Here is a 20,810-nt window from a genome sequence, read left to right on the forward strand (position 1 = left end):
AGATGTGCAAATTATTCTACATAATATAAATCCAGAAATATAAATCCACAACTATCCACATGATGCTATTCTGGGAAGGTGAGAGGAGGCCATTACCTTGTTCTCTCCAGTTCTTTTAAAGTGTATTTGGCATCACATTTTAATTTAGTAGCTGCTTGCTTGCCCATGTGTGTGAGGTAAAGTATTCTGATGCATACATGAAATGGAATTGTAAAATAACAACTCTGTGTCCCCTTGAAATTCATACGATGGTGCTAAGAAAGCACTGGTGGGGGATCCACTGCTATGTGCTAAATGGAAATAGAATTTGCTTCAGCATCTAGAGTCCAGGCATTTGAATTCAACCTAATAAACATTTATTAGTTCCCTAGGATGTTCAGTGCACTGTGCATAAAGGGAAGAGAAGCTAACGTGTGTGAATCTTTCAAGAGCAGGAAATGTAAAGGTTAAACTTGTGTGGAAAAAAAGTCAGTAAATAAGAATAGATAATCTCTGATTTCTGGAAAGATCACATTTTGCAGTCAGAATTAGAAAGTTTCAATTTTCCTATCTAGTTAATCATTCATACATTTTGTTCTGACATGAATTCTTAGTGAAATTCTCACAAACTCTTAAAAACCTCTCCTGAAAGTTCAGGATCTCTTTTCGTAGAAGTACACAAGCCACCTTTTAGCTAGTCCCGGTTCCTCAGCCTTCTTGGGGGTGGGTGTGAATAGTTACCAACAGAAGGTGGGAGTGGCTGCTCTTCTTGGCACCCCCTGCTGGCCAGAGCAGCACTAATGATGGCTCCAGAGAGGCCTCATCTTTTCTTTCCCAGCCCATATGAACTGTTGCCATGGCAGCCACAGCAATAAAAGGGAAGGGATCCCAGGGGCTGCAGCATGTGGAAGAAAGAGATGACCCCAAATGAGGCTCTGGGATGGAATGCCTCAAACACAAAAGATTGACCTTGCAGGGAACTGTTCTACCTGGATGTATTCACAGGAACCTTGTTCTATTTCTTAATTATGGTTCCTTGTCCATACTGCTGTATTTTGACTCTCTATTTCCCTATTATATGCCCATTTACACATGACCAATTAAGTGAAAAAACTTGTTCAGTAACAAAGACAAACAAAGCAAGAGTAAGAAATATCTTTTACAATATTAGAGGCAGTTTATGGATCAGAAAATTTAATATTGTCAAGATGGCAATGCTCCCTACATTGATTTATAGATCCAATGCAACCTCATTAGAATCCCAATGGGTTTCTTTGAAAAAATTGGCAAACTGGTTCTAAAATGTAAGAGACTCAAAGTAGCTAAAACAATCTTGAGAATGAATACAATTGAAGGACTCTCACTTTCTGATTTCAAAACTTAACTACAAAGCAACAGTAATCAAGAAAGTACGCTGTTATGAGGCCAGACATATAAAATGATGGATCAGTTGATAATTCATGTGTCATGGCCAACTGATTTTCAACAAAGGCACTAAAATTATTGAATGACAAAAAATAATCTTTTGAACAAATGGATAGCCAGCCACATAAGAAAGAATGAAGTTGGACCCTTACCTCACACCATATACAAAAATTAATTCATAATAGATCAAAATCTCAAAAGCAAGAGCTAAAACCATAAAAATCTTAGAATTAAATCTAGGAGTTAATATTCATGACCTTGGATTTGTTGATGAACTCCTAGATATGATATTAAAGCCATGAACAACAGTAGGAAAAAAACCATAAATTGGACAACACCCAATGAAAAACATTTGTGCTTCAAAGGACACTATCAAAAATACAAAGGCAATCCAAAATATGGGAGAAAATATTTACAAATCATACATGTAATATTAGACGTGTATGTGGAGTATATAAACAACTCTATAACTCAGTAAGAAAATAATAGTGGGCAAAGGACTTGAATAGACATTTCTCCAAAGAAGATATAAAAATGGCCAATATGCATATAAAGAGATACTTGACAGTATTAGTAATAAGGGAATTACAAATCAAAATGGCAATGAGAAGTTATTTCCCACTCACCCACTCACCAAGATGGTTAGACATAAAACAAAAAACAAGTCAGATAATAAGTGTTGGTGAGGATGTGTAGAAATCAGAAGCTACATATGCTGTTTATAGAAATTTAAAATGATGCAAACACTTTGAAACACATTCTGGCGGTTCCTTAAATAGTTCATACAGAGTTATGACATGACCTAGAAAAATCTACTCCCAGGTATATTTCCAAGAGAAAAGGAAATATATGTCTACACAAACACTTGTACACAACGGTTTAGGGCAACCTTATTCAGCAGTTTCCTAAAGATGGAAACAATCTAGATGTCCATCAACAAATGGACAGAAAAACAAAATGTCGTATATCCATGAATGAAATATTATTCAGTCATAAAAAAGAATGGAGTGCCTGATATATTCTACAGTATGTATGAGCCTTGATACCATCGTGCTAAATGAAAGAAGCCAGTCACAAAAGGCTACATCTTATGATTCCATTTAAATGAAATGTCCAGAATAAGCACCTCTATAGAGATACAAAATAGATTAGTGCTTGCCTAGGGGTGGAAAGTTTAGGGGATAGACAGGTGATGTTATAGCATTTCTTTGGAAAGGAGAGAAATGTTTCAAAATTGGCTGTGGTGATGTTTGCACATATCTATGAAAATGCTAAAATCATTGAAATGTACATTTTAAATGTGTGAATTATATGGCATTTAAATCATATCTCAATAAAGCTGTTAAAAATGAAATGACTTTTTCAATATTAGAATCAGTTTACACGGAGAGAGGGCCAACTCTCACATAAACTGTGTCTTCATGTTTCCACGACCTTTCCTCAGACCTCTTCTTTGGAGTTTCATTATTTATGAGCAGCTGTCTTCCCCACTCCCCATCACCAGAGCGGAAATCCTTAGTCCTTTTCGGTGATTCCAGATGCAGAGAGCTATCATTGGCATTCGACCTCTTCTTGTCTAAAAAAAAACAAAAACAAAAACGGCTTCCTTGATCTGAAGTTCTGTGCTTTCCAAGAAAACAGCCCGCTTATTTAATAAACTAATCTGAATGAACAGAAGAGAAAATACTAGTGCTCCTTATGGTTCTCATCCCCTCACGAATGGCTTCCATAGATGGTGCGACTGGAACCTAGAAGTTATCTCCCATGCTTATTTCTGAAGACGCAAGAAAAGCTAAGTCGACGTCTCCCTTGCGATTAGGGATGCTCAGGTTCCACAGCTGACAGGAGATAGTAAGCACAAGTGAGCTTAAGCTTCAGCTGAAGATGGCTTTCTTAATGGAAGAGCAGATACAACTGACACAGGCAGTCCCTTTCTTTTTGTCCTGCCTTGAATGTAGATATGAGAGATGGCACCGTGGCATCCATCTTCTCACCATCGGGTCACAATGCTCCTGAAAATTACAGATCTACTAGGTCTGACATCTGTGAGCCACTGAACCAAAATTAATAGTTATTTGTTTTTGGACTTCTTGGAAGGGAAGACTGGTTTGTTTAAGCTCTCTTAGTCAGATGCTCTGTAACTGGAAGATAATGACAATCCTTACTAAAGTATCATTGTTTCATAATTCATGTCTATTTCACGAGTAGTGGGAATTTCAGGGTTTATATTGCAAGGAGAATTAGAATAGACAGAACAGTGGGAAAATGTTTTGGGGCATATGGAGCCATATACAGAGTAAATAAAGTAATATACTCATATTTGCATGGATAACTCAAGGTTTAAAATAACATTCCCTTTAATAATTATGGCTACATAAATGGGGTATTAGATACATAAATATGACTTAAGGAACAGAAAGAAAACCGAACCCAGAATTGAATGGGTAGATTCAAATCTTGGCTCTGCCTATTAACCTCTGTTACCTTTCCCTTACCATATCCTTAGTCCCAGAATAGTGCTTTAAAAAATCATGGATATATATTACTGAAATATAAAAATAGTAGAAAATGGTTTTTTCAACTTATGAATATTATGTGTCATATAGATATATATGCAACTAAATTTAGATTTAAAAACCTGTTATACATACCAATCATAGAATCGTAAACTCTTGGCCGGAAGAGCCAGTTACTGGTGAGAAAACCAGGAATTCGAAAATATAAGATAATTGATATATTGTTGGCTCTTACTGTCCAATGTAAATACTAATAAAAAGATAGACTGACTTTGAGGAAATCAGGGAAAAGCAGAGGGTGAAAGACAATTGAATTAGGGCAGCACGATGGAGAAAAGTGATTCTCAGTGATGATTGCTCGTTAGTATCACCCAGGAAGATTGCTCAGCACACAGACACTGATTTAATTGTCTCGTGATGAGGCCTCACATCAGTGAATGGCACTGGCAAAGGAGCAAAAGATACAGACTTTGGCAAAAGATCAGCTATGGTTGAATCGGTGATTGCTCCCCTCCTCTTTCAGTCACTTTGGCTTGGCAGCTACTTACTGTCTTTTAGATTTAGTGTCCTTCCCTATAAAATGGGGATGATAATACCTGCTTCACAAAGATGTGAAGTTCAAATGAGATGACACAGTACCCTTCTTAATCCAGTAGTCATTTAATATAGAATGATCGTAGGGCACCATTTTGCTGGGTTTCCTGTTGCTGCATTGTTGCAGATCATAAGGAAATTGGCAACTTCGGAATTGTAAGAGAAGGAAGCTGGGCAACAACTGGCCAGCTCGTTTCCTCCTTGGCTTGTGGAAGCGCCACAGTATTATTAGTAGTATCATCTTAGCTTGTCATCCTCAATTTTAAATTTTGTTTCATTTTCTTTGATGGAAATGCAGAGTTCATATCAGCACATACGGAAAAGAATGGAGGGATCATCTGAATCCCGTTGCGTGCATCTTGGGTCATCCTGGTCAGAGGATGCTCATTTTTAGAGTTTTAGGAAACTAGCACAAGTTGTATTTTCATTTTGCAAGCTTCCAGGCCCTAGAATAGCATTAAAAATTGTCCTGCTAATAGCTAATATCACGTCTGGCATGTAATCAATGCTCGAGAAATATACGTCTAATTGAACTGAGTTTTAAGATGGTCTTTTCTGCTGACAGTTTTGTTTGTCTCACTGTTCCCACTTGGTCATCTTCCAAGATTTTCAGATGAGAGCTTTGCTTAGCAGTAAAAATCCAGGTGGCTATTATTCACGTTGGCAATACTGGGTCCCTGCCCCTTCGCTCTTCAATATTAGTTGTACTTTTTGGCCTCATTCGGTTGGTTCTAGTAAGCCTGGTTTACCCACACATTTTGTTTCTAGTTTGAGACCATCTGGCATGCATTCCTTCTTCTCCTCTACTTATTTCTTTATGTACATATTCTCTTTAAACCTTGGAGTATCCCTGGACCATCACCTATTTTCTTTTCTTTCCTTTTTAGAAGAGCACGCCCTCTCGCCTGGCCCTCTGCCACCAACGTTCCCAGGTCCAAAGTCCTCCGAGGACGCTCCCAACCTTGCCCCTGATGCGTTCACCTCCGGAAGCATCAACTAATGCTTCTTGCTGTGCAACATTTAATCTAACCTTTTTCATGAGTGTCCCCTTTCATGCCTTCAGATATATGTGGTTTCCTCTTATTTTACACACACACACACACACACACACACACACACACACAAATTCGATATCACTGAAACTTCTCCCAGTCTTGACACTCACCTTAAGTTATTGTATTTTTCACTCTTCTTGATATCTTATTGTCATTGTTCTCCTTTTTACTTGTGACTCCTTCTATTTCCTCTCTTCCCTTACTTTACTTCTTCCTTTGTTCACAGATGAAACATAAGATTCAATTCTTATTTATTTCCTTTTCTCTCTCCACATCTCCTTAGAGATTTTATTCATTCTTAAGATGTCAAATATCATACCACATGGACAGTACAGTTTCTTTTATTCATTCATATATATTTACCTACTGACCTATTTGAAACACAAAACAACAACCCTATGCATGATCCTGAGAGTGAAAATTAATGACCTCTTTCTTATGATAATGTTCTGAACCAAAATCTACTGCCTGCTGGACTTCATCACAGTTTCTAACAATACATGAACCATCAACCTGGTTCTCTTACTCCTAAACCTATGTCTACTAATGCATCAACATTCTCTTGGTCTCTTTGCTTTGGTTGTTTGGACTCACCTTTATCTCGTCCTCAGCTCGCATAATGTGTATATCTTATATCTCTCATAATGTTCATTTCTTTTTCATTTCCCAATGGATACTTTCTTGTGTAACTCCTGTCTGCAGTAGTATAAGAGTGTCTAACTGTTTTTTTGTAACCAAAATCTTTGCTCATTTTAATCTTCTGGCACATGATTTTAGGATTTTTCTTCCTCAAAACACAAGCTATATCTTCCATTCCAAAACACTGTTAATGGTTTTCTATTATAATACAAATACTCATTATTGCTTAGCCAATCAGTTAATATTCTCTACTCTCCCTGCTTTTTCTCCACCTTCATAAAGTATCCACTTCAAGACATCCTATTTTCCAGATTTGTCAAATATATTTCTGTATCTCCCATTCATGAGCTATACCCACCCTTCACTGTAGTCCAGGTTCAAAAGTCCCTGGTAGTCCCAACCCTCACTAACCACCCCAGTCTTACCTGAGTCACAGAGCACTTACTCATTGACACACGGCTTTCAGCAAGCACCTGATATATTTAATGGTTTAGTACATGTGTCTTGCCCATGGGATGGAATGGAAGGCCCTTGTTGGTAGGGAACACATGTGAGCCCAGATATACTCTAGGTAGATTATCCAAGAAGCTTTCTCTATTAGCCAGACAGTGAGAATCAAACAAATATTTATTGATCCTACTGATTTTTCATTTTTAAACTCCAAGTAGCATAAAAACTAAACATAAATTGTGAGTATTGCTGATTAGCCTCTTGAAATAACCGTTTTCCTGAGTGAATAATAATGAGTGTTCTGCTGGTGCACTGATAAAGTAAAAGGAAGAGTGACAGAGCTAGAGAGAGGGAGCCAGAGAAAGAGAGAAAAACAAGAGAAAATGAGAGAGAGAGAGAGAGAGAGAGAGGGAAAACAATACTCTTTCTTTACATTGTTTAAATAGGAGAAGCTAAAGTATTTGAATCTTTTTGTGTTCCTCAAATATAAGCAATATAGTATTTTACTGAAATGACACACAGGCTGGAGAAAAATAAACATATTAGAATACTTTGATCTCCTAGGTAGAGATCACATTTTATGTTCTGTAGGAGAGGCTGCCTCATCACTTTATTCTTGTAGCCCCGTCCTGCCTAGAGCCGTAGTGCTTATATAGGCATCGTAGGCATTGACAGTTAAATACCATAGTGTTTATACAGGCAATTGACAGTTACATGGCACACATTTACCTATGTTAAATGCACAAAGAAGAAAATCAGTAACAAAGAATATTACAACGAATAAGGTAGGTGAGAGTACTTTTTGCCAGTGACAGCTGCTTAGAGGGTCTCTCCTGGTCTTCTTTCTCTTCCTACACTTTTCTGCCCAGAACATCTTCCTTTTCTTGGATCAGAATTCATTTTCTTTTATCTAGCCCCACTCTGTTACTCTTCCTGGCTATTTCTTAATCTGGGAGCAAGCCATCTATTTCCTTGTCTGATTTTTCATAATTAAACTGGAAAAAGATCCGTGGCCTCAGGGTCCCTGAATAAAACCCACAGAAACAACGTTATCTTTCTACTTCACCCTTGACACTCCAAGGAGGGGAGCCTGGCCCAGCCCTCTGTCAAGAGCGGGGCCGGAGCTGTAGCCGGGAACTGGCACTTGGGGCTGGGAACAATGCCTGAGGCCCACTGTGTGGGCTGTGAGCCTCTCTTCACCACTGGCCAGCCTTCTCCAGATGAACCCCTTCTCTGCTGAAGGAAATCACAACCCACTAATGTCTTTTCACTGTTCTATTAAGCATCAAAAAAAAAAAACCACACAAGAATTTATACATTCTCTAGTTGACTAGACATTTTCCTCTGTGGCAAAGTGGTGCAAATAAATATGAATCCTAAAACATTTCAGTTTGATGGATAGTGACGGTACAGCTCCTGGATTTTTGTCACTAGGAGCTGCTTTTATTGGCTCTCTCCTCTGGGATTTTAACATCCAACCGTGAATGATAAGTCATCTTTCCCCCTATCACCCAAAAAGAAAATTTGAGCACTTTATGCTCACTGGGGGTGGGCAGAATATAATTAATTCATGGTTTTACCATGCAGAGACCTAACTCAACTCTATCTCTAGGAAATAAATGACATCCCAGGTGGTAATATGCTTGCTGCTTGAACGACTTACTTTCTCTGTGTTTTTTGCCTAATCACCCTGGTGACCTCGGTATCTGACCCCCAACTCACCCCCCCTCAGGATTCATGAACTTAACAGTGATCTTTAGATGTTCTCAAAAAGCACACCCCAGATTATGTCTGCTTTCAGAAGCTTTTATTGTTGCTCTTAAATCTTTTTAATCAAGTATATGAAATCTTGGCCCTTGGATCATTGTTTTTCTCATGTAGTCATTTGACTCATCTAGAAACAGTCACATTTTCTGCATGTTTATATATTTTGTTAGGTTTTTTCAAGGTATGTATATATTTACTTAGTTAAAAATGTATGAAAAAGATCTGTAGATTTTTGGAGTATGCTAGTGAATTAGGTGGAGTTGATTTTCATGGGAAAGAAAGTATGAAGAAAATGAAAAATAAGATATTAATATTAAAGGTTAGCTTAATTTTTATGGAAGTGAAAACATTATGCAGATACAGTTCAATTATTCTGGATAATCAATACCTAGATATAATCAATTTCAGACTATATACACACACATGGTAATATATGCGTGTACTGATGAATGGAGTTTTTAAACTGATTTAATTTACTCTTCATCTACTTTAATTTTCTATTTAGTGGGAAATCTATTTTTCTCTGATGCTAATGGCAATGTACAAATTGGGAACAAAAGGTTTTAGTTGGTTCTGTTTTTTAAAAAGAGTTCGAACTTCAACATGCAAACGACCATGTCTTTTGTTGCTTATACTACCTGATTTATGCCGAATTGGTGAGGAGCTCCTATGGACATTGGTGGTTTGGGCTTATAATATGAAGAAAATGGTTACCCAACCTGTGCTGTTGTTTTTTAATGTGGGCAGACATTTAAAATTCTTCTGGCTTTCCTCTCTCTCCTCCCCCCACCTCGAAAAGCAAAATGCATTTAGCTCTTAGCTGAAGAAAGCCACGGCGGAGGCAAGCATCTCCTAGATCACATAAGCATTAACATCCACGGTCATTGTCTCCGCTGCTTCCCACTGCAGCTTTATATAATAAAACAAGCCGCGTCAAATAGGCAAGGCTGTAATATTAGGTAAAATCTAATTTCAGTTTGGTTATCATATAGTGTTCATTTCCCTAAGGGAGGGGAAAAAATTAAATTTGTAAGCTTAGTATTCCAGCTGAAGTAGTAGAAGGTATGAAAGGCTTCCCTCTGCCTTTTATTATTCACTTTATGAATTAGCCTTAGTTTACTTGTTTCGATCGGTGTCGACATATTTCTGAATACTATTAGCATAGCAATCAGGGCTGTTCTCAGGTTATTGAATGGTGTGTTGACTTCCGAAATAAATAGATATGCAGTGTGAAGGGCGAGCTGTCACTTTCGGAGAGCTTTCCTGATCTAAATTAAAAGGCACTTCTAATTGAAAACTATAATAGCAGGAGGGTTAGAGAGACAATGAAACTGCTCAGTCCCTTTCAATTTTCACAGGATTCTGTTAGTGACTATAGAAGAAAAAGTAAAATGAAAATATTAAATTACAAATTGCAATTTAAGTAGCAATATTAAATTGTACCTAAATAGCTATATTGCTGTGAAGCAATTTTAGATGCTGGACTTAAAGACTCTCAGGGCATTTGAGTTTTTGCCATTATATTCTGATTTATCTATGTGATCCCTTAATGTATAATTCTATGTTTACACCAACAACCGTGTCTTTTCCTATGAAATAAGAAATCAGTCTTGAAAGACTTCTGATTTTGCACTTTGCACTCACTAATTCAGTGTTGCATTAGTGTTTTTGTATCTTTTATCACACCTGAAGGTACCCATTAGGGAAAGGGAAACTTACTCAGGACAATTTTATAAAATCTGAAATAATTATTCAGAGTTGTCTAAGTGAAATCTTTCCAGAAAGTAATAACAGCAAGCTAATTACGAATTTAAGTTATAGATGAAATTATTAGCTTTACAGTTATGTGAGTAGCTCCCAGCTGTCTGGGTCTATATATTTTGGTCCTTTAAGGGTTAACAATTGAGGCCTGTCTATAGCTCATTTCTATAGTAACAGCAAGACTGAGACTTTTTATGGGCACCTAATAATTAGAAAGTGCTAGAAGGTATAACAATATAATGAATCAAAACTGATAGACTTGTGGGTTACCATAGAAACATGTATAATTATGATAATCGGTCCCTGGCGTACCCTCAGAATCGTATACATTCAGTTAAATGCAATAAACATTAGGCACTATTTAGTGAGCTGTGATGCAGATTAACAGTGTGAGATACAGGGAAGCTATGAATAAAATTGCTGTACAGTTTATCTCAAACTAATTTCCCAGATTGCTTTAATAGATGTAGTGTGTGGATGTGAAAAATTGGAAGTGTATTTTTGTTAGTGGTAAAGCTAACAAAGATAATATTTCATAAAGTGGCTGACTGATTGTTAATTTCAGTGCAGATCAAAATGGGCCATGGCACATTATTCAGTGTGGGATCCCAGAGCCCTCAGAGCAAATGGCAGAGTGGGCCTCCCTTTGCTGATTTATTTCATAAGTAAATTATAAATCTTTTTATGGTTGTCCATTTTTCTTTAACCTTTTCTTTCCCTTCTCCTACCTCCCCAGTTCAGGGATACCTCTCACAGCCCTGGACAGAGGAAATCACCTAAGTGAATGAATTCTCTAGGTCCGATCCAGGACAAGGCAATAATTCCTTCTGGCTTCTCTGCATAGCTGGCTTTTATTTTTCCTTCAGCCTCCAGATTCCAAACATCCTGGGCCTTGGCACCAGCAAAGGCTCATGAAACCCCCGGAATTCCGCTGTAAGGTGGGGCAAATAATCCTGCGTGCCTCGCGCGCTGCGCAGGTGCATGTGCGGGGGCGACAGGGGGAGGGGAGGCAGTGTTAGAAGATGTTCTGTATTTTATTGGATTTTTCCTATTTCCTTACTGAGAAAGTAACTCACCAACTTGGAAGACCCAGACTATTCTTGGAGGAATAAAAGAAATGGGATAAGGTGATGTGGGATGAAAGCAACATCAGAATAGTCTGTCCCATGAAGCAAATGAAGAACAGAGAAGCTTTCAAGCTTGTGTGTGTGTGTGCGCGCGCGCGCGCGGGCAGGCACACACACACACACACACACACACACACACACACACACACACAGAGGTCTAGATTATCAATATTGCTTTCCTCTGCCAATGCTCGTGATAACCTCTCAAGCATATTTCATAAGAGAAGCCTGAGAGTTTCCCCTGAAGTGGGTGGGATGAGAAGCCAGATCTGCGCGCCTGAGATCTGAGAGCCCTTTTCTCAAGAGCCGCGCTTCAGGATGAAATTACACAAATGGGCCGCATTATCTCTTGTACTAACTTTAAAAAATAAAATAAATGAAAGGCGTTCGGGGGAGAAATGTTTTTCCTAGCCAGCTTCAGAGCTTCTCTTAAACATGACAGTGTAGCTGGGTAGGTCTTTTCTTCTGACTTAGTGCTGCCACAGTCTTCCTCACAGGGGGGCCTTTTAGAGTCCCAGCGAGCAGATCAAGCCTTTCTTCTCTCCTTTGTGATTGTGTTACTTTCTGATACTATAACGGTGCTCTACAAAAGATTCCAGTGCCTGCCTGGCAGGAATTGAAGTGTGGAGGGTGTGGGGGAGGGAGGTTGGCCACATTCTGTCTACAGGCATAACTTTTCACCCCCTTATTTCCAGTCTCCTCTTCCAAAGACCCCTGAAAAGCATTTTCATTTCTCTCCCGCATCTGTGCCCTAATATACACACACACACACACACACAAACACACACAAACAATACACACACATATATTATATATATGGATGGTAAATAAATACATAATATATAATCTTTTTTCTCTTAAGTTCATTTCACACCGTTTATCTTTTATTTTAATCAAATTTCAACATTCTTCCTCCTTCACAATTCAATCCAGTGACATTTGGCAATTGCCATTTATCCCAACATTTATGGTATCATTCCACAATGTCTAAACATTTTTTATAGCTTGTTTTATATACACATATGTGAATAAATTAATGAATTATTCAACAAATAGACCGCCAGGATCTACTTAACAAGCACATACACATATGCACACATAACACACCTAAACATTTATGACATTATATTTTTGGTTTTTTACATGTATGAATGACAACTCAATCTGTTAAAAAACAAAATTCAATGAAGTAAATTTTAAGATCTAATTGGCTTTATTTAATGATTCATGAATCGGGCAGCATCCCATTTTAGTAGATAGAAAGGGGCTCCAAGAAGCCTTTGGAGTATGAGAAAAAGTTTAAGAAGTTTCAAGTGGAGAGTGGGTGTTACAGGCAAAGTCACTTTCCTTTGGAGGAAGTCTACTGACTATTAAACCCATCACCTCACTAGTGGTGACCAAGTAATTCTGGATTGATGGGTTAAAGGTTACATTCCTGAAAAGTGACATTCCTGGAAGAGGTTGAAATTGCAATTACATTAAGTGTAAGTCTTTGTTTGACATAGGGCTTAGCACAAGAGACTCCATTTTGTGCCTGGTTTTTGTTCTTTCTTAACAATCCTTCCCTTTTGATCAGACTCTCAGCTGAACTGAGAGATGTGATCAAAATTTAAGAAATTAGCACCACTCCCAGCTGTAGTTCTTGTGGCTTTTGCTGATCTTCTGTGTGATATTCATAGGTAAGGTCATGACATTTTCTGCTGAATGTCTGTCATGTTCACTGGTCATGACTTCAGGTTTACATTTTTTTTTTAAGTCAATCATTCTCTTAATTCTTTTTTTGATATTTCAATCTTAAGGGAATCATTTGCTTAGTGGATAGTGATGGAACATCCATTTAAAGCTTATGAAAACCTATGGTGCACCTGGGAGATCACTATGATTGTAATAAGTGAGATAATTCCCAATGTCTGGAGTGCACTCTGATGTCACGGTCCCCAAGACCTAAACAAATCAAAATCATGTAAATCAACGAAAAATCATCTTGAAGAACCCACTTCTTTAAAGCCAACTGGCTTGCTCAGTGGTCTTATGTAATTGAGTTTCAACTTTCCCAGAAGTGTTATTTTTAAAAAGCCTTTTACCTTCTGCCTTTTTTTTCTTCCTTAGTAATTGCCTACCTAAAGCTTACTTTTTAAGGAGATGACCTAGAGAGAAGATAAGAGTTCCTTGGGAAGACTACGTAGAACATTTACATCTTAAAGGCACAGGGAAAGAATACAAATTCCTCCAACAAGGACTTTTGTTCTGTAAGGCCAGGCCAGAAGTTTTACCACACCACCAACCTTTTGAGATGAATAAGTGAAGTTAATTGTTAAAAAGGATAGGTAGACTTTGCCTTGTTTCTAGAGTTGCATTTGTGGTCATACAAAGGTCTGTAGGATTAGGATAAGTGCTTCTAATTCCTCAAAGGGTTGGGTTGTAACCTGGTTGATATCAAAGGACTGACACACCCATATAATTATGTTGGAATATTTTTCTTTCCCTCTGAGTACATTTAGCTTACGGGAGAAGGTTTAATAAAATTTCCTATTAGGGTCTTATTATCAGCTTCCAATTTGGCCAAATATCTGATCATAGAATTATTAAATCCTTTCAAATACATTTTTAGGTTTCAGACAGGAAAATAGGAAATATTTCCTGCAGTATTAAAGAACCCATGGACCCAAGAGACGTCTGCAAAGAAGGTGGAAAGTCTACTATCTTCATAATGTCTAGAGCTTCTCCCAAAGATCAATAACCAATGGCCTAGAGTTGGAAAGGAGTGAACAATGTGAAATTGTATTTTTCTCTCTCGACTAACCAGGTCTGGGGCAACTGACTCTGGTGAGACTTCACCTTCAGCCAGCTTCTGATGGATCAGAAGGATCACATCTATAGATGTGAGTGAGGGCTAAGTTAAAGAGTGTAGCTGTGGTATCTACCAGAATTTGGTCAATTTTTGATTTATTATTAGTATCTACCAGAATTTGTCAATTCTCTTTTATTATTAATTTTGATTTTAGTTTTTTCTTTGATCTTTTAAAGGAGTAACTGGTAGCAGTTTCTTGGAAAAGCCCTTAGAGTTCCATCAGCTCTGGGCAGGGCTTATACAGGGGCTCTCATTTGGGTACAGACATGAGGGCTTTCATGTTAATGTTGAAAAATTTGCATAAGGCCTTTGAGGACAATCCTTTCCAATGTCCCAGTTTATTAAAGCTGAGACTTCAGCCTATGGCCAGTGTTTTATGGTGGACTGCTGGGAGGGGCAGCTGTTATTTTAAGTGCCTAGTCTTGGAGCTGTCATTGGTATAACACTAATGATTTGGCTGACTTTTGTTTACAAGCTTGTGTCTGTAAATTTTTATTAGCCTATTGTAACAAATTTTTAAATTTAACTCTTTTGGAATTTTGAAAACTTTTGGAACTTTCTGTATACCAATAAAGTATATGTCCCATCTGGTTTGTTTCACTTGGGAACACTTGCTTGCAAATGCAATTCTTTAAAAAGTGATCTTGTCTAATTGGAACATTCCCTATAATGACCATTGTAATACTAAGTTTTTAGTAAGACTTTGTCATTTTTGTTGATGCATCTACAGTTTCTGGTACTGCAGGTCTTAGACGTAAAATAAGAAGAGGGGGCATCTGGGTGGCTCAGTTGGTTAAGCATTCAACTTTAGTTTAGGTTTGTGAGTTTGAGCCTCACATCGGGCTCTGTGCTGACAGCTCGGAGCCTGAAGCCTGCCTCAGATTCTGTGTCTCCCTCGCTCTCTGCCCCTTTCCTGCTCATGCTCTGTTTCTCAAAAATGAATAGACATTAAAATGTTTTTTAAAAAAAAGCAAGTGTGCCAGAAGGTGTGGCATATTCAAGTCTTTGGGATTGAAGGATATTTATTTATTTGTTTATATGCTAAGACTTTGGGTTCCTCAGAGCCAAACTAATACCCAAAAGGAATGTGCACTGGGTTGGGAACTGAGTGATGTTTTACAGTGTATCTCACTGCAAGGAACTTTTCTTGAGCTTGGTCAGTGTGACCTAGTGTCATTCTAATCCATTGTATGACCAGCTTATTCTTATAGGGGAGATTTTGTGTTAACTGGCAGCTCTTAAATGCTCAATTCGTGCACACCAACCTTTGTGGCTTTTGGCTTCTGAGATTCCCATTAGTAATAGCCTTTACCTCACTTGTACATTGACAGAAACCAATAGTAACTAAAGAAATGGGACTGTGGATATCAGCACCAACCAAAGAGTCATTAGTGGAGACTGATCAGTACAAGTCCTTATGTGCATTACAGCAATTTCCAACACAGAGTGGAGTATCGGGAGAAAGACTGAACCAAGAGACCCAAAGAATGGTAGTATGGACTGATTACAAACAAACAAGGATTTGCAAACTAAAGACTGAACCACTAACCATCTCCAGTGTGAAATCTGGGGACAGGAGGAAGGATGGAGTTTCCAATCAAATGGAAGTTGTGGCCTAAACTACAGCTAGAGGCTTGGGTTCAGGGTGAAACTGTCCACTAGCTCACGCTGACCTGCCTGGGACAGGAAAGTCAATATGATTGGGAGCCTTGACAAAGAGCTCAGAACTGAGAGGGATTCCCTCAAGGCCCTCAGAAAGTGAGGAAGGTTTTACAGACACCATCATGTGTTTCTTGTGATCCCCAAACTGTTAGAAGTCTCATTTGGTCCTTCTACTGCCACTGAGTTCAGTTAAGAAACAAAAGTCAACTGAGTAAATGTGAAGATCTAATTGTCTTTTTTTTTACATTGTTGATTCATAAATCAGGCAGCATCCCATCTAGTTGAAAGAAAGGAGTTCTGGAGGGCTGTACAAAATGGAAGATGTTTGTAGGCAGAAGTGAGAATGCAGCAAAAGGTTTAAGAAGTTTCTCACAGAAAGGGGATTGTTCTGGGCAAGGCCACTTTCTTTTGGGGGAAGGGACTATAAGGCAGATCATCTCACTAGAGCTGACCAGGTCATTCCAGATAAACTGGTTAAAGGTTGCATTCCTGGGAGAGGTTGAAACTGCAATTAGGTAAAATATTAAGTCTTTGGTTGGCACAAGTGACTCTATTTTGAGACTGTTACTTCTTTTTTTAAAAATTCCAGATTATTGTTTTCTTGTTTCTTGACTCCTGCAGTACTTGCTATGGTAAATAATGAATATACCTTACTATGAAATATATGATCATGGTATTTTATCTTCAGAAAAACTCCATTAATTTCTCTGTACAAAAATAAGAAATCATATTTTTCTGCTGTCTGAAGACATGCTCCTGTATATATATTGGTTGGCTAAGAAACTCATATTAGCACTTTTAACAAATATTGATTAAGTGTTGATTATAGTCTGGGCACTATTAATCTTATGGGGAGCTGTGAAAGTATACTTTGTGATACTGTCTATTCATGCACATATTAATTTACAAATAGTTCAGTGTATTGTTGCCAACTCTTTCAATAAGAAATACTGGAAAAGCTTTAAATAAAGCAAATATGTAAGTCATTTAGTTTTTATTTCAACAAATATATATGAAATGTCTACTATATAAAAAATAACATTTTGATGGTGGAGATTCACAAAGGAGCAAAAGTCCTGCCCTTTTGTGCCTGGTATTCTAATGGCAGAAAATAGAAAAATAAATAGGCATATATTTATCAAGTGATGACAAATGCTATAAAGTAAAATAAAACAGGAAAAATTATGAAAAAAAAACATAGATGAACCAAAGGAAGAATTTGAGCTTGCCTTGTAAAACGGAAAATGCCCAAATCCTAAAATACATTTTAAATAGATACCCTAGTGTTAGTATTTAAAAAAGAAAGAAGCGAAAACCAACATTTGTTGAATATCTAGCAGGTGCTTGGTACTATGTTGTGGGTCATTTTTTGCTTATATCTGCCCTGAAAAGTAGGGAAGTAATATCATCTATAATTTACAAGGAAGGAAGAAGGGAAAATTCAGTTGCTAGGCCAAGGTCACACAGCTGACATCCTGGGATTTAAACCTGGAGCATCTCATCCCAAAGCCCATGCTCTATTGGAGGCACCGGGCCTCTGTACATTAAGAACAAAGAATAATTAGCATTTTCAGCACTGCACAGATATTTATCTAGCTTTCTTTATTCTTTTTATAGTTCAAGAATTCTATTTCTCTGAGAGAAGGGAATAATAACTTCACTGAGTACATTCTAACCCAACCAGACACTGTTTCATGAAGGGCTGCTTTCTCCCACTATACCACACATAGCTATTATCCTAAGCTTTCTTATTCAAGCCCTTGGGAATTTGTAAGGTAGAAACTCTTCCACATGGTTGAATCTCTGCTGCTTATTTTTAGTTGAGTACTGTTGTTGTGAAGATACTTCTTTTACATTTTCTGTTACACTGTGTATTATGCTTTTAAAATGAGATTGTTTCCATCCTGTAAAACCTATGAAGATTTCTAGGGTATTGTCTATTTGAGGATCCGGGCTCCATTGATTCAGTTGAACTTATTAGTGATTTTGATCAAAGACAAGGAGTTTGATTTTTCTGAATGTATTTACTATTTGTTTACTAGTTGTCCTGTTTACCTGAACGGTCAGTATTAGCAATAGTGTCTAGCAAGATTTTTATGGAGAAGAGTCTGAAATTTGTTCGTACGGATTTTGGAAAGGAGAGAGGATAGTCTGTCGCAACACTATAGATAGATCAGCATTTTTCTTCCAAACGTGAAGAGATATGTGCATTTAAAATGAATAAAGCAATTTTACTATATACATACAGCACGTATTCGTATTTGCACATAGTAATCCGCAATTCTGGGGACTTTATCTGATCAACACCTGTGACCTAGGAGAATACTGTTAGATTTAACTGATGTTTTTGGCTTACTCAATTAAAAAATACTGAATGGTTTAATAAAAAATGCAGTAAGAATCGTATAGCATATACCTACATCAACACCCATATATCCTCTTTCTTTGAAGTTTCATCTAATCATCACTAATGGCCAGTGTGATGATACACTTAAAATTAACTAACGTTTTGGTAAACTTGACGAAATACCCTATTTAGTTTGATACCTTGCCCATCTAGGTGCTTTAGAAAAGCATAGACTTCTTTATAAGAATGGGTAGCCTCAGAATATACAAGGACTAAATAAATCTTTTTCAAGAAAATATTCTTAATATAAGTTTCCTGCTTTGAGTTTTAATTCTTTTCTAAATGACTAAGGAAGGGGAAAAGTAAGGATTTCTGCTTTGTTTGCTTGTGATTTCTTCCGTTGTTGTATGAAAGTCACATTGTCTTATGTCTTTTTATTTTTCCATTTACAGAACTTAGAAACAAAAAGCTTTTTCATACAGTTGCGGTAAATAGCAATTAATTCCAATGATTACTGTGAATTTGCATATGGACATTTGTGAAATGAGGTTTGATTATAAAATGCCAAGTATCCCTCTTATTATTCTGTTTGGTAAATTGGTAAATGATAACATAGTTGTGTAGTAAAGAGGACATACAGACCATTCTGTTTTGGCCAAGGTTGGCTACTGTGGGTCAAAACTGCTGTTATTCTGTCATGCTTCTTTCGGTAAGTTCTACTTTTAATAATTCAGACAATGGCAGCTGGGCTGGTTTAGTATTGTCGATGCTGTTAGTTGCAAACACTGTGATGATCTCTTGGTTCTCTGGTTGAAGAGGACTTAGTTATGATGATCGCACATGACTCTCAAATGCATACGAACATGGTTCTCAATTTCTAAATACCTATTGTTGAAAAAGCATTAGAAAACAGCCATGCATGTAATTCAAATATCCTATGATATGTTGGCTAAACACTGGTATAGCCATTCTGTGGAATTTTAGGAGACATGTTAGAGAAACATTGCTGATGACTTGGTAAGATGTATTTGTTATGTTGTTGAAAGAGTAGATTAAAATAAGATTAAAATAAGATATATTAGCACATATACATATGAAGAAAAAAATAATAACATGGACCAAGAAACACAAATATATAGAAAGTAGTATTATGAATTTTTTAAAAATTTCCCTCAAATTTTCTAAATTTCCTACTATAAGCATCTGTTTTTGTTTAAATGTTTACTTAATTTGAGAGAGAGAGCAGGAGAAGGGACAGAGAGAGAGGGAGACAGAAGATCTGAAACCGGCTCTTTGTTGATAGCAGACAGCATAATGTGGGGCTCAGACTCACAAACCGTGAGATTGTGACCTGATCTGATGGTGGGTGCTTAACCAACGGAACCATTTAGGTGCCCCTTATTATTATTATTATTATTATTATTATTTATTTTTATATTAAAATAAACCAACCAAAATAAAATAAAATCAACCAAAACGTTTTTATAAATGTATGTTATTTACATATGTAACATGTGTGTGCATAAAAATATAAAATATTAACAAAGGTTATCTCTGGATTGTGAGATTATGTTTGGTTTTTGTACTCTTTACTGTAAGCTCTAGATTTTCTCCAATGCATGACTTTCATAATGAGAATAAAGAAATTATTCAAAAAAACCCAAAAGAATAAATGGCATATTTTCTAATGGTCTAAGCAATTTGTCCCACTGTATGTCCCAGAATATGAGGACCCACCTGATGACCCCCGGTAGAAGACCCTATGAGACTCATGTATCATTTCATGTGCTGCCATCAGGTCATAAAGCAACTTTGTATAGTCCCCTAAATCTGTTGACAGTTGCATTTGTATGAATAAATATTATTTCCATTTTTAAAAATCAGGATATAGCAATTTCATGTTCTCCAAAACTGTTGGGACTTTTCTTTCCCTTACCAAGGGGTGCTTTCCCTTCACTGACGCCTCTGTGTCTCTTTCCCTTTGCTAGTGTCATCAGTCATGTTGGCAAGAGATTGCTTCTAATCATAGTGGCTGATGTCAGGTGCAGTTTCTAATCCGAAGCGCTAGCTTTTCTAAACTACAAACTCTGGTTACCCCTTCATGTCATTGAAAGGCTATATGAAAACATATCCCACACCCACCCACCCCCTCACACACACATATAAAAAGGTAAAGTTAGCAGACAGCCAATTGAAAAATGAAGAAAGAAAAATGGGCTCAGTTTTAAAGAGTCCAAGCAAGCCAGAACATAATGACTCATTAACTAACTCCCATATTCTCAGTCACCATTTGGTTTCTGAGTTAGGACACACCAACTCTTTGTAGGAGTTCTTCATATGGCTTACAAAATAAAGATGAAGTAATGAGTCAGTTTTTTTGAACCAGCAATTGTTTTGACACTTAGACCCCCTCTCATAGACCCAAAAGAAAAAGAAAAAGAATAAAGAAAATACTGAGAGGAAAGAACTACCAAATTTAATTTATTGTTTGGTAATAATAACAAAAACAACTAAGTATACATATAGACTCAGGGTAGACACAACTTAAAAATAGTCTTTCCTTGAGAACTATCGGTGTCTCTATCTTATAAAAAAGCTAATTTTCTCCATTTTCCCCTTATATGACAAAACTAATAT

The sequence above is a fragment of the Suricata suricatta genome, chromosome 15, assembly GCF_006229205.1.
Source record: "Suricata suricatta isolate VVHF042 chromosome 15, meerkat_22Aug2017_6uvM2_HiC, whole genome shotgun sequence".
Classification (NCBI taxonomy): Eukaryota; Metazoa; Chordata; class Mammalia; order Carnivora; family Herpestidae; genus Suricata; species Suricata suricatta.